This window comes from Dromiciops gliroides, chromosome 3 (assembly GCF_019393635.1).
Source record: "Dromiciops gliroides isolate mDroGli1 chromosome 3, mDroGli1.pri, whole genome shotgun sequence".
Classification (NCBI taxonomy): Eukaryota; Metazoa; Chordata; class Mammalia; order Microbiotheria; family Microbiotheriidae; genus Dromiciops; species Dromiciops gliroides.
In genome coordinates, this window is record NC_057863.1 from 73,233,451 (window position 1) to 73,247,726 (window position 14,276).

Consider the following 14,276-nt stretch of genomic DNA (forward strand, 5'->3'; position numbering starts at 1 on the left):
CTAAAAAAAATAATTGACTCATACAAGGTAACCAAACCCTTTATTTAATCCCAAATCTCCTGTTCCATGAATAGTAGATAAAACCTGGGTAAAGATCCAACAAAGGAGACAGAGAAGGAGGAGAACCAGGAAAGAGTAGGATTACAAAAATTTAGAGAGAAGAGAGTATCAATTAGATGGTGATTGATGATGTCAAGGCTGCCAAGAGGACTGAGAAAAGACCATGAGATTTGACAATTAAGAAATCAGTAGTAACTTTGGAGAGAGCAGTTTGATTGAATGATGAGACAGATTGCAGAGAGTTAAGCAGAGAGTGAGAGCAAAGGAAGTGGAGACACCTGTTATAGACAGCCTTTTCAATGAATTTAGCTACAAAAGGGAGGAGAGATACGAGACAATAGCTACTGGGAATGGATGGATGGATGGCTCAAATAAGGGTATTTTGGTTTGCTTTTTGTTTTTTTTTAGGATAGAGAAGACATGAGTATGTTTGTAGGCAGTAGGGGAACAGCTCATAGTGAGAGATAATTGAAGATTAATGAAAGTAGGAATGATGGGAGCCAGTTGGCTGGAGAAGACAGGATGGAATTGAGTCACTTGTGTAAATAGACAGACTTACTTTGTCAAGGAGAAGGAATACCTTTTCATGTGAAATAGGGGTAAAGGAAGAAATCAGTGCAGGAGGTATCTGAATGATATATGAGTAATAAGGAAAAGAGGAGCTATCTGGACGTGGCCTTGATTTTTTTTTCCCCCATAGGTAATATGAGGCCAGGTTTTCAGCTGTGAGAGTGAGGGGGGAGGAATTGTGGAATGTTTAGGAAGTGATAAAGGGGTTTAGGAAGGGAACCACAGCTCCTCTATAGGTGAGTAGGAAAGTGAAGCAACTAGGGAGGTATAAAAGAATTGCAAATAGAAATGTGTAGGGGATCCATTCAGAGAAGATTCATGCTTTTCTCCAGCTTTGTTCAGTAGCACATGAATGAGAGCAAAGACCATGGATGGTAGGAGCAATCTAATGTTGGGGTTCAAAGGGTGAGATCATTGAAGGGATAAGAAGGTAAGGGACTAAAGAAAATAAGACAGTGTAGAGTTGAACTGTTTCACCATGGGGTCAAAATGGGAAAGGGAAGACTCTGTAGCAAATGCAGGAGGGATGACTTGGAGAAGAACTGGACTGGAGGGATTGAAGGTGTCAGTGAGGATGAACAGGGTTTGCATTTTCAAAGGCAGTGGGAGAGGGGCAAAAATGACAGATTATTTCAGAGAGTTCATGAACATGAATGTGGAACACATGCATATGTGGGCGATGGCAAGATAAAAGGTATGACTATCTTTGGGTGCACCTGTGGTAGGGTAGAGCTAAAGGATATGGAAAATGAGTAAGTCGAAGTATTGGGAAGTTAAAGTGTCTGAAAGGCTATCAATGTTTGTGGAGGTCATCCAGAACAAATGTAGAAATTGAAGAGAGAACAATTATGAGCCAGACACTGAACTCATTGAAGAAGGAAGGAGAGTTTCCCCAATGTCCTATTTTACTCTCAATAGATTCTGTCTTGGAGTAAGGACAGAGGAAAGAGGTAGTAATCAGCTTATCCTTTGATAATATATAAAAGCTATAATGTATACTTTGAATATACAAACTTGGACCTTGTGAGTTGAACTATACTTGACTGTTCTTTTGACCTCAAAATATTTATTGTTATATTTTTTTTAATTTTTTTTTTTGTGGTGAGGCAATTGGGGTTAAGTGACTTGCCCAGGGTCACACAGCTAGTAAGTTAAGCTAGTTAAGTGTCTGAGGCCATATTTGAACTCAGGTCCTCCTGAATCCAAGGCCGGTGCTCTATCCACTGCGCCACCTAGCTGCCCCCTATTTATTGTTATATTATCCACTCTTTCCCTTAGGTTAGAAAATGGGCCTCAAGATAGAAAGAAACAGAAGAGATAGAAATATGTGAAAAGTAAACAAGTCACTTTAAACCTCAAATAAGAAGCATTTACCAAGTGGTTTGTGAAAATAGAAAAATGACACAGAAAACCCGTCCAAACCAAAGAATTGTTGGTGAGGTAAGAAATATGAATACTCGGGTTGCAGGGTATCATGGCCTCTAATGAGGCAGATGATTGTCTTATAATTTGTCAAGGCAGAAACAAAAACTAAAACAGGAACTTCAGAGATCATCTGGTCCATTTTACAGATGAGGAAATCAAAATTGAATTGGAGTTTGTCCAACCAAATGGTTGTAATACAAAAGGAAAGTTCTTAATATTAACTTATTTATGCAGCGTTTTATATTTTTTTAAATTAAAAAAAAATTTTTTTTTTTTTGGTGAGGCAATTGGAGTTAAGTGACTTGCCCAGGGTCACACAGCTAGTAAGTGTTAAGTGTCTGAAGCTGGATTTGAACTCAGGTCCTCCTGACTCCAGGGCCAGTGCTCTATCCACTGCGCCACCTAGCTGCCCCTAGCATTTTATATTCTTACAATGGACTTACCCACAGAGACTCTGTGAGTACTAAACTGACGTTGTTGGATTAGATGACCTCTAAAATTTCCTCTCCCTCTAGACCTCTTAGTGCAAATCGTATCAACCCAAGGGTTGACTTGCCCAATCTCACATTGTCCATGAAAAAGGAAAAAAAAAAGCTTCACACTGTATTTAAGAACAGATTGAACTGTCACTTGGCTTATTTGTAAGTACTGTACTATAATCTGTACAGAGTCCTCAGCTCAGCCTTCTTAAGAACACGGAGAGACAGACAACACAGAAGCTTATAGCGGCTTATGTACTGTACAATTGCCTTGGGGGTGGGGGGTTACTTTGGTTTAGATGTCTGAGGGAGTGTTACCCTGCACTCGGCAGCAAGTTGTCTCAAAGACCCTCTGGAAATGTATAGAACTAGATACAGTGCATTACCTCAAGGTCCTCCAGCTGTTCAGGTTTAATTTGCTGCAACTTGCAAAAGAAACAGCTCTTGGTTCTCCAGTCAATGAGTTGTTCCCCTCCTTTCACCCTGGTAATAAACACCTGCAGATTTGAGCTGTTAGAAGTACCAGTCCTATTTCATCTCCTTTTAGTAAAGGAGCTAATCCAAACCAGAGCTTAAGCCTCCCCACCAGGGCTTGTTCCTCCCCCTCCTCCGCCCCCCACTCAGGAATAGGTTTCTCTAAAAACCATCTGTTCACCTGCATCTGTGTCAGCTTTTTGCAGATTTAAATTGTGTTCTTCTCTGTCAGGGTGAGAAATATTAACTCACAGGGCTGGGACTGTAAGGAGTAGCTTTAATAAGAAAAAAAAGGCAAATACTTTTTTATTTTATTTTTATTTTTTTAGTGAGGCAATTGGGGTTAAGTGACTTGCCCAAGGTCACACGGCTAGTAAGTGTTAAGGGTCTGAGGCCGGATTTGAACCCAGGTACTCCTGACTCCAGGGCCGGTGCTCTATCCACTGCGCCACCTAGCCGCCCCCATTTTATTTTATTTTATTTTTATTTTTTTAGTGAAAAAAGGCAAATACTTAAGACTGTTTGCTTGGTCTATGACAGACTTAAACCAGTTATATATATTTATATATATGTATGCATGTATGTGTATATATATATATATGTATTAATAATAAAGAACAGAATTACCCGACAGTTTGTATTATAAAGACCAAACATCTAAAACAATATAACATGGAAATCATTCTCTTCTCCCCAAACACACTCTTCCTCTAAATTTCCTTATTCCTGTTGAGCACATCTCTATTTTTCTGATTACCTAAATTTGCAAACCCAGAGTCATTCTTAATTCTTACTTCCTCACCTTCCCCCATTAGTCAATCAGTTATCAAGTCACCATTGATCCTTCTCTACAATACCTCTCACATGTATCCTCTTTGTGTTTACTCCTGTGTTCCCATTGTTCCATTACTCTGGACGTTATCACCTCTTGCCTAGATTATTGTAATAGTTTCCTAATTGGATTCCTGGCTTCCAGTCCTCTCTTTTTTCCAGTCCATCCTCCTCATAGTTGCCAAAGTAATCTTCCTAAGGCACAAGTCTGACTAAGCCACTCTGCTGCTCAGGTAACTTCAGTGGCTTTAGGATCAAATAGAACTCCTCAGCCTTGTATTTAAAGCCTCACCCAATCTGGCCCCATTTGTACCTTTCTAGGCTTAGTCTACTTCACATCCCTTCTTATGCTATGTTTCAGCTAAATTGATGTTCTCTGAACTCAGTCTATTGATTTCTTCCCCCCTGCCTTTGTCTCTCATGCTTAGAGTATATTCTTTTCCTAGATCCTTTAAAGGCTCAGTTTATGTGCCAAAAAATTTTTATGGGAGCACTTTTCTCAACCTCCTAGTTATTAGTACTCTCTCTGTTCAAATGAGCATGGAAATGCTTACTTCTTTACATATTCTCCTTGGCCCTAAGTAGAGTGTAAGCTCCCAGGGGTCAGGGAATATCTTTTGATTTGCTTTTGTAGCTCCAGTACCTCACTGAATTGCATTGGATGTGTTAGACATCTCTATAGCTCAAGAGCCTAGACCTCTGTTTATAAATCCAGAGTACAAGAATTTCTATGGTTTAACAGATTCCTTCTCTGCCCCCTTCCCCCAGAGGTCCCTTATTAAGAAACCCTTTTATTTTTTCTCGTGGCCATATCAGGCTATCCGGAGGACAACAAGGCATTTGTCTAGAGTTCTATAGGGTAGTTTGTATTTTTTTAGAGTAAGGGGCAGAAGCAGTAATGACTAGACACTCTTGGAAACTTTATCCAGTGAAAAAATCGTAGAAGCCTACATTTAGAGATGGACAACTAGGTGACAAGTGGATGGAGCACTGGGTTTGAAATCAGGAAGACTCATTTTCATGAGTTCAAATCTGGCCTCAGATTCTTTCTAGCTATGTGACCCTGGACAAGTCGTTTCACCCCATTTGCCTAGTTTCCTCATTTGTAAAATGAACTGGAGAAGGAAATGGTAAAGCACGCCAGTATTTTTGCCAAGAAAATCCCAAATGGGGTCATGACTAAAGTGACTCAACAATAACAAATATTTGGAAATGGAAGGAACTTCGATTTCCTGATAAGGAAATGGAAAAACAAAGAAATTAGATTATTTGCCTAGAGTTACACAGGTAGGAAGTAGAATCCAGGAAGTCAATGCAGATCACATGAATGCAAATCAAGACCTCGTTTCACTTCTATCACACTGTCTAGACCAGGGCTTCTTAAACTTTTTCCACTTGTGACCCCTTTTTGCTCAAGAAATTTTTATGTGACCTAGGATATTTAGGTATATAAAATAGGCATACATAACTTTTTATTTCAAATTTTTGTGACTCCTCCCCCACATTCAGTTATGCAACCCCATGTGGGGTCATGACCCACAGTTTAAGAAGCTTTGGTCTAGACCACTTCCTAGTTGTTCACAAATCTAGTAAAAAAAAAAGCAACACAAATATAAAGAGAAGAGAAATATTTTATTTGGGGGAGGAGATAGTATCAAAGCTCTTCATTTTTATTTTTTTTTAAGATTTTTTTTTTTTGGTTGAGGCAATCGGGGTTAAGTGACTTGCCCAGGGTCACACAGCTAGTAAGTGTCAAGTGTCTGAAGCTGGATAAAGCTCTTCATTTTTTAAAAATACATTTCATTGCTTTTCCTCTGTTGATAATTTCCAATTTATCTCATATGTAGCTTCTTGCTACATAGTTGTTTTCAAGTTGTCTCCCCAATTAGACTATGAGTTCCTTGAGGGCAAGAATTGTTTTTGCTTTTCTTTGTTTTCTTTACAGTATCCCCAGTAATGCTTAGTACAGTGCCTGGCACATAGTAGGTACTTAATAAATGTTAATTGACTAACTGATACCTCTTGTTTTTATACCACCTACATTTCTCACCATGTTCTTTTCCCCACCTCTTCCCAGAAAGCCACTCCTAGTTATAAAGAAGAAAAATTCAGCAAAACTAACCAAAACTCTGACTTTGTATAGTTTTCTACATCCATGATGTCTCCCATCTCTGAAAAGAAGGTTGGGAGTAGTGGGACTAAGTGTCATCTTGTCTCTCCTTTTGGACCGAGCTTGGTGATTAGAACATCTAAGCATTTGGTTTTGTGGTTCTTTCCATTTCTATTTTTGTAGTCATTGTATATATTGTTTTCTTGGTTCTGGTTACTTCTTTTTCCATCAATTCATAGAAGTCTTTCCTTGCTTCTCTGTATTTCTCATATTAATTTTTTTCTTGTTGTTTAGTTGTTTCAGGCATGTCCAATTCTTTGCCATTTCCTTCTCCAGCTCATTTTACAGATGAAGAACTGAGGCAAACAAGGTTAAGTGACTCACCCAGGGTCACACAGCTGGTAATTGTCCAAGGCTAGATTTGAACTCACAAAGATGAGTCTTCTTGACTTCAGGTCTAGCACTCCATCCACTGTACCACTGCCCCAATTTTTTTCTTACATCACAGTAATCTTCAATTATATGCATATATGACAATTTGTTTAACCATTCCACAATTAATGGGTATCTATTTTGTTTCCAGTTCTTTGATGCTGCAAAACATGCTACTATATGATCTATATGGGGCAACCTTTTTTTTTTCTTTAAACCATTGACTTTAGGGTATATGCCTAGCAGTAATATCTCTACACCTCATAGTTTCAAATTACTCTAGACCATTTCACAGTTCCACCAAAAATGCATTACATGGTTCATCTTTCCACAACTCATATAACACTAGCTATTTCTTTTTAATTGTTTTTAAAAGGCATAACTAAAAATACTGTCAACTGTTTCTCAGTTGAAACCTTCTTTTGCTATAATTAGTAACTTATTATCAAAGTGTATGACTCAAATTCCTATGTTTATTTCATGATGGAAATTGCTGAACCCAGTGCTTCTATTTTTCTTGGAAGCTTTGGATGTAGGAGCCCTGATGTTGCTATACTCTTCTGAGGATGTACCTCGATCTTCCTTGTCAAAGAAACTTTTTATAATACACACCTTTTTCTGCCTGCTCATCTTGCAAGCCTATTTCTTGACTTTTGACTCCTCCTTAAAGTGGGGCACTGCCTCCAGAATGTACTATCCCAAGCTTCAGGGGGTCCCAGGTGGAAATATTTAAGGAGAGGCATGTTCTCAGCTCACCTGGCATGTTCTAGTCTGTGAAGTACCACAGGCTGCTTGCTTTTTAACCCAGAAACAAATATGGTTCACTTTGGTTGCCTGTGTATGCCTGTGCCCCTCCCCAACCTTAGACTGCCACCCAAGACTGTGTCCTTTATAAGAGCCTGGGCAAAACATCAGAATTTCACCTCAGTGCCAGCAGAGACCCCTATAATATTGCCCTGCCCCAACCACTCGACCCTCTTACTAGACTGTTAGCTGAGCTAGCCACAGCTATAGCAGATTCAGAGGCTCCAGAAGTCTCTTTCTTTGGCACTGCCTGGGCCTGGATCTGTGTGAACATTGCAGTGGGGTTGGGCTCCACTCCTGGTGGACCCAGTATTGCAGACCCCCTCCTGCCAAACTTCTTTTTTTGTTTGTTTGTTTTTGTGGGGCAATTGGGGTTAAGTGACTTGCCCAGGGTCACACAGCCAGTAAGTGTTACGTGTCTGAGGTCGGATTTGAACTCAGGTCCTCCTGACTCCAGGGCCAGTGCTCTATCCACTGCGCCTTCTAGCTGCCCCTCCTGCCAAATTTCCAAGCCATCTTTGGCTGGAAAATGGTCTCAGCCCATCCTTTTGTGGGTTCTGCTGCTCCTGGAATTGTCTTATGTCATTATTTGGAGTTTTTTGGAGTGCTAACTGCCTTTCCTCCTCCTGAACCCTGTACTTCTAAATGGCACAGTAATGACCTCTATTGCTTGGGTGGATGAATGGACTTTTCCAAGTAGCTTCTCATCCTTCAGTCTGATCTATTACTTTCCCGTATCAGGACAAATATGTGTACATCTATTTCTCCCTCCTTCTCAAGCTCACTAGTAGGACACTTACTAGTGTCCTGCCTCCATGTCTCTCTACCTCATAATCCTTTGGGCAATAAAGCAACACAGAAAAGTGGAAAGAGAGCCAGATTTCTAGAGGACCATATCTAAAGTAAGTACTGGAGACCTCATAAGATGACTGTTTGAAAGAGCTAGAGATGTTTACCCTGGAGAAGAAAAATTATAGGGGGACATGAAAGGGATCTTTAGGATTTGAAAGGTTATCAGTTAAAAGTGGATCTAAATTTGCTTTGCTTAACTCCAGAGGGAAAAACTAGTAGCAGTGGGGCATGCTGGGAAATAATAAAAGAAAGATTTAGGTTCAATGAAAGGAAAACTTAACAATGAGAGCGACCATAAAGTGAAATGGGTTGGAATTGCATTCTACTTCTAAATGTAATGATGGGTTTTCAAGCTGAGGCTGAATGACCACTTGTAAAGGGGATTCTTGATTTGGGTTGCATTTCAACTCTATAAACTCTGAATATAGATTTAACCATTTCCAAGATTTCATGATTCTGTGATGTGGTTTGGAGTCCTGACTCTGTGGATTATTAGCTGGGTCACTTTGAGTATTGATTTGAGCCCTAGTTTTATAATCTGTAGAACAGAGATCCTATACTTTGGCAATCTCTACTTTTCCAGATTACTGTGAGGGGGCATTTTTTTTTTCTTTTTAGGCAATCAGGTTAAGTGATTTGCCCAGGGTCACATGACTAATGCGTGTCTGAGGTTGAATTTGAACTTGGGTCCTTCTGACTTCAAGGCCAGTGCTCTCTCCACCATGCCACCTAGCTGCCCTGAGGGAAGCTCTTTTTAAACCTTAAAGTGTCCTATGTATGTGAGTTATTGTACATATAAAATACATATTAAAAAAAAAACACCTTGTAAACCAGTGTTTCACATTTATTACCTTCACTAAATTCCTAATTGGATGCCTGTTTGTGCAATGATGACCTTGGATTCCTGAAGGTTATGCCAAATGGACCTTGCTATCTGCTATATCTGAATAAGCTGGAAAGGCTTTGATTACAAGTCTGGTGACATAATCTGTTATGTGAGCAATAGGTAGAGATGCCCTTATGCTCAGATGTGGAGGGGTTTTCAGCTTCATGAGAGGAGGGATCAATGGACTAGAGCTCCTGAGCTGGAAGGGACCTTAATCAAGTTCAACCCCTTTGTTTTACAGATGAGGTTAAGTGACTCACCTGAGGTCAGGCAGGTACTAAGTGACAGAGCCCCAGGGCCTCTAATTCCAAATGTAACATTCTTTCTACTGTACCAATAGCTTCCTAGGTCATTAAAATATTAAGATAAATATTATTGACTAAACAAAACAGTCCTGAAGATGCAATACAAAGTATAACCTAGAACTAATATTTTTATTATAAACTTGCCATTGAAACAAGATGCCTATTACAATAAAATAGACACTTAATGTAGAATTTCTGGTAGAGAGGCTAAGAAAATAGCAAGAGGGAAACCAAAGAAGAAAGAAGAGAAGCAAAGATAATTTATAATCAGCTTCTGAATCAATAGGTGATGAGAATATTAAAGGCAATGAGGAAGTGTGTGTGTGTGTGTGTGTGTGTGTGTGTGTGTGTGTGTGTGTGTGTGTGTGTACATGTATTTTCTCCAGGTAATACAACAGGGAATCTAGACATTAGGGCATAGTAGCAATCTTATTAATTATGACTCTTCCACGTGGACTTTTATTTTTTTTTTGTGGGGCAACAAGGGTTAAGTGACTTGTCCAGGGTCACACAACTACTGTGTCAAGTGTCTGAGGCTGCATTTGAACTCGGGTCCTCCTGAATCCAGGGCCGGCGCTTTATCCACTGCACCACCTAGCTGGTCCCTTACAAGGACTCTTTATAGAATTATAGATTTGGAGCTCAGGGGTCATCTAGTCTAACTCTTGTCATATTATAGATGAGGAAAATGAAGCCTAGAGAAGAGAAATGTTTTCTTCTTCTTCTTTTTAAAATAATAAACATTTTTATTTAAAATTTTGAGTTCCAAATTCTATCCTTCCTTCCCCCCTCCCTGAGGGGGTAAGCAATCATACAGGTTATACATGTATAATTATGTAAAACATTACCATATTAGTCATTTTGTATAAGAAAACTTGAAGAAAAAAAATGATAGAAAGTAAAAAATAGCATGTCTGTATTCAATCCATACCAGTTCTTTGGAGGTGGATAGTATGCTTCATCATTAGTCCTTTGTCTTGGATCATTGTATTGCTGAGAATAGTTAAGGCATTCACAGTTCTTCATCAAACAATATTACTGTCACTATGTACATCATTCTCTTCCTGGTTCTGCTTATTTCACTATACACCAGTTCATACAAGTCTTTCCAGGCCTTTCTGAAATCATCCTGCTTGTCATTTCTTATAGCACAATAATATTCCATTACAACCATATACCGCAGCTTGTTTAGCCATTCCTCAATTGATGGGCATTCTTTTGGAAATCAGTTTTCTAAGGTCACACAGTAAGAGTCAGAGGCAATATTTGAATCCAGACCCTATTTCTAAGTCAATTGCATAGACTTCTCTCAGTCTCTCTTTATGTAAAACTGGATTTTTCCTTAGAATGTTCTATGTGTTAAAAGTAATTTAAAATCTTTTGCTGTAATAATAATGCTGTGACTGTACATCACGCTTGGATTTTAATTATCAATCCCCAAAGCAAAAATTCTCTTAGGATTTTTTTAGGATCCCACCCTTTTAGGAGTTAAATGTCCACTTTAAATTCGCATAAGTTGAAATAGCTCCCAAGTGACAAGGTCATTTCTTCAATAAACCCACACATGTACCCTACATGTATATGTCTGAAATCGTAGAGACAGAAACTTAAAACTAGAACTAAGGAACAAATTCAGTTTAATGAAATGTGTGTTGAAATAAATTCTTCAGGCTAATTAAGAGTCCAAGGCAGTTGTAGAATAACTAGTTATTTTTCCTTCTGGCTGCTCTGTAAATACCAGGTCCTTGCCAAACTTTGGAATTAGCTTATTTTAAGGATCGAACAGTGATGTTGCCAGCCGACAACAAGAAATATACTTATACGATTAGCTGAGAAATGCAAAAAGTAGTAGGTAGAAATGACTGGGACAGATGAGACCATTAAGAAGAACCAGGAATGTTGGGATGTTTTAGAGACTAAAGCTTTCAAAGAAAATAGGGAGCCATTCTCTAATGGGGGCTATTTGTGTAGTGTTTGCACAATAATAGCACTATTACAATTGAAATGATATCCTAGCTGATTCTCTTTGTTCTGAAGCTTTATTGTGGAATAAATATAAAATCAATGCATTTAAAGTTCAAAAAAGGGACAGTGCACCAAAATGTTTGTAATAGTAAAATAAATAAATAAATAAAGCCTTGAAATAAATTACTGAAATAAAAAGAATCACACTGGCAAACTTTGAGTTGAGAAGCGTGAAGTTCGGGCAGATGGAAAAGAATTCAAGGCTAATAGGTTAAGGTTGAACTAGAGCCTCAATGAGCTCCTAGGTTTAACCAGGAGCCAGGTTTCTTATCACTCAATGTTTTAACATCTAGTTATCAGAGTATTGGACTTGGAGTCAGAAAGATGTGGGTTGCAATCCTTCCTTGGATGCTTGCTACTCGTGTGATTCCAGGCAAGTCATTGTACCTTTTCAGACTCAGTTTCCATATTTATCAAATGGTAATAAGAAGAGTGCTTATCTTCCAGCTACCATTATTCACTAATACTAATTTTGAGCAACAGTAGTCAGTCTTTTTTTTTTTTTTTAGTGAGGCAATTGGGGTTAAGTGACTTACTTGCCCAGGGTCACACAGCTAGTAAGTGTTAAGTGTCTGAAGTCGGATTTGAACTCAGAGACTCCTGACTCCAGGGCCGGTGCTCTATCCACTGTGCCACCTAGCTGCCCCAACAGTAGTCAGTCTTAACCAGGAAAACATACATAGTAACAACAATGTTGTATGATGATAAACTGTGATCATTCTTACCAATGTAATGATCCAAGAACATTCTGAAGGATTTATGATGAAAAATGCTATCAAACTCCAGAGAGAAAACTGATGGAGTATGAATGCATACTGAAGCATACTTTTAAAAAACTTTCTTTATTATTCTTTTTTTTGTTAGTTTTTGTTTTCTTTTTCAACATGACTAATATCGAAATATTTTGCATGATTGTGTATGTATAATCTATATCAAATTGGTTGCCTTCACAAGGAGGAGACAGAAGGAGAGAATATGAAACTCAATTTTTTTTAAATGCTAAAAATTTTTGTTTACATGTAATTTAGAAAAAATAAAATAATAATTAAATGTAAAAAAAGCAAGAGTAGTCAGTCTTACCATGTGACCAATGGAGTGCTTTCTTAAGATATGTCATAGCTACCTCCATCTGACTTATCTGATGACTTACAATATAAGCAAGAGATTACGGCTGCTACTCTATTGTGTTTTCTAGATCTGTTTAGAGGGCTTCGAGAAGGAAGATCACTACTCTTCTTCCTACAACTATGCCATGATGGTTCCACCTACTCTTTTGGAGAGCCATGGCACTAAGACCAAGGTGAGTTTCTGATCCTATAATTGAGATCCCGGAGCCTTAGTCATATAAAGTCTGGAGTAGAGGTGTTTCACATCACTACACTGTCCGACACTGAAGGTTATTTCTCTGAGGGATGTGATGGTAGGAAAACTGTTAGAAACATCTTTAGGGCCATTTGGAGTTGTCCTTTTGTCTAAACTTTTGGAAGAACTCTCCGCAGCCCTATAGAGTAGCAATCATTCACCTCGAAGACACTAGACTTGTGAGAGCAGATTCACCTTAACACAGACAGCTGACCTTGTAAAAGGTTTTCCTTTTCTTTGCTAGTTAGAAAGACTATTTTAGCTAAAGGAGAAAGGGTGCTATATGTATACATAAGCAGTCAGGCCAAATAGAAAGAAGACTGGACATGGAATTAGGATACCTGGACTTCAGTTCTGTTTCAGGGCCTGGGTAAGTCACTGGAACTCTCGGATCATCGGTTTTCCCACCTATAAGATGAAAATAATAACATCTATACTATCTATCTCACTTTGAAAATCTCTACTTTTTTTGTGTGTTTTGTTTTTGTGGGGCAATGAGGGTTAAGTGACTTGTCTAGAGTCACACAGCTAAGTAAATGTCAAGTGTCTGAGGCTGGATTTGAACTCGGGTCCTCCTGAATCCAGGGCCAGTGCTTTACCCACTGCACCACCTAGCTGCCCCCAATCTCTACTGTTTTATATAAAACATGAACTTGTGGTTACCACTGTGAACTTTCAAGCTAAGGTGCTATAGCACAGTGTTAATTCTTTATATTCTTTGTTAAGAGTTCATTACTTTTGAGTTGCTCTAGGTATATGATGCAGGGATAATGAGGAGGGGATTTTGACCAGAGTGATATTAAATTATTCAAGAAGCAGAGAGTCTTGAGAAGGCCTCAATTTGTACTGTTCTTGGGTACAGATGCCCTCAAAAATGCACTCTCCATATTTTCAAAAGTAATTTTCCAGGTCCAAATCGCAGAATCTCAGAGCAGGCAGAGGAAAAAACCAAAAAACCCCAAACCAACAACATAGGGTCTATCTAGTCCAACTATGAATAAGAAGCTGTCCCATAACTTCGAGGACAAGTAGTTATATAGCTGTTCCTTGAAGAACTCACATGAGGGCCATTTCCCAGTATATTCTTCTACTTTGGAGTAGCACTCATCTTTGGAATCAGCAGGCCATGCCTTTATAAGTGTAAAGAATTAATTGTTATTTGAGGATAAGGGACCTTTAGAAATTGGGCATATATGTCAGAAATTGCTTGTACTTAAAAAAATTTCAATGTATTTTATAAATATGAAGGCCTTGTGTATAAAGAATATAGCATTTAAGTCACTGGCTGTTCTTAGTGTGTGGCACAGTAGAATAAACAATGGCTCTTGGAGTCAGAGGAGCTGAGTTCAAATCCTACCCATGGGTCTACATTATTAAAAATTAACTAAGTGCAAATTAAAGTAACTCTGAAGTTTGACCTGTTAACCTGGAAATTAAGGAAACAATATAGGAAAAATAAGGTCTTTAATTGGGGCAGAGGAAATATAGCTTGTGGTATCACAAAGCTCAGTAGCTAGGAATACCCAAAGATGGGAAAAAAGGATACACATGTATGTGTATATAAACATATGAATAATATAATAAAAGGAAGGCTTCATTAAGTAATATAGCTTTCAACTATATTATTCAAATATTTGGCTTTTTTTAGTGTGGCTCAGTAG

The 14,276-nt window shown here is 38.5% G+C and overlaps 1 pseudogene; it reads left to right on the forward strand.

The window, feature by feature from the left end:
* Window positions 1-14,276, forward strand: part of LOC122747160 — an 82,766-nt pseudogene that overhangs the window by 58,395 nt on the left and 10,095 nt on the right.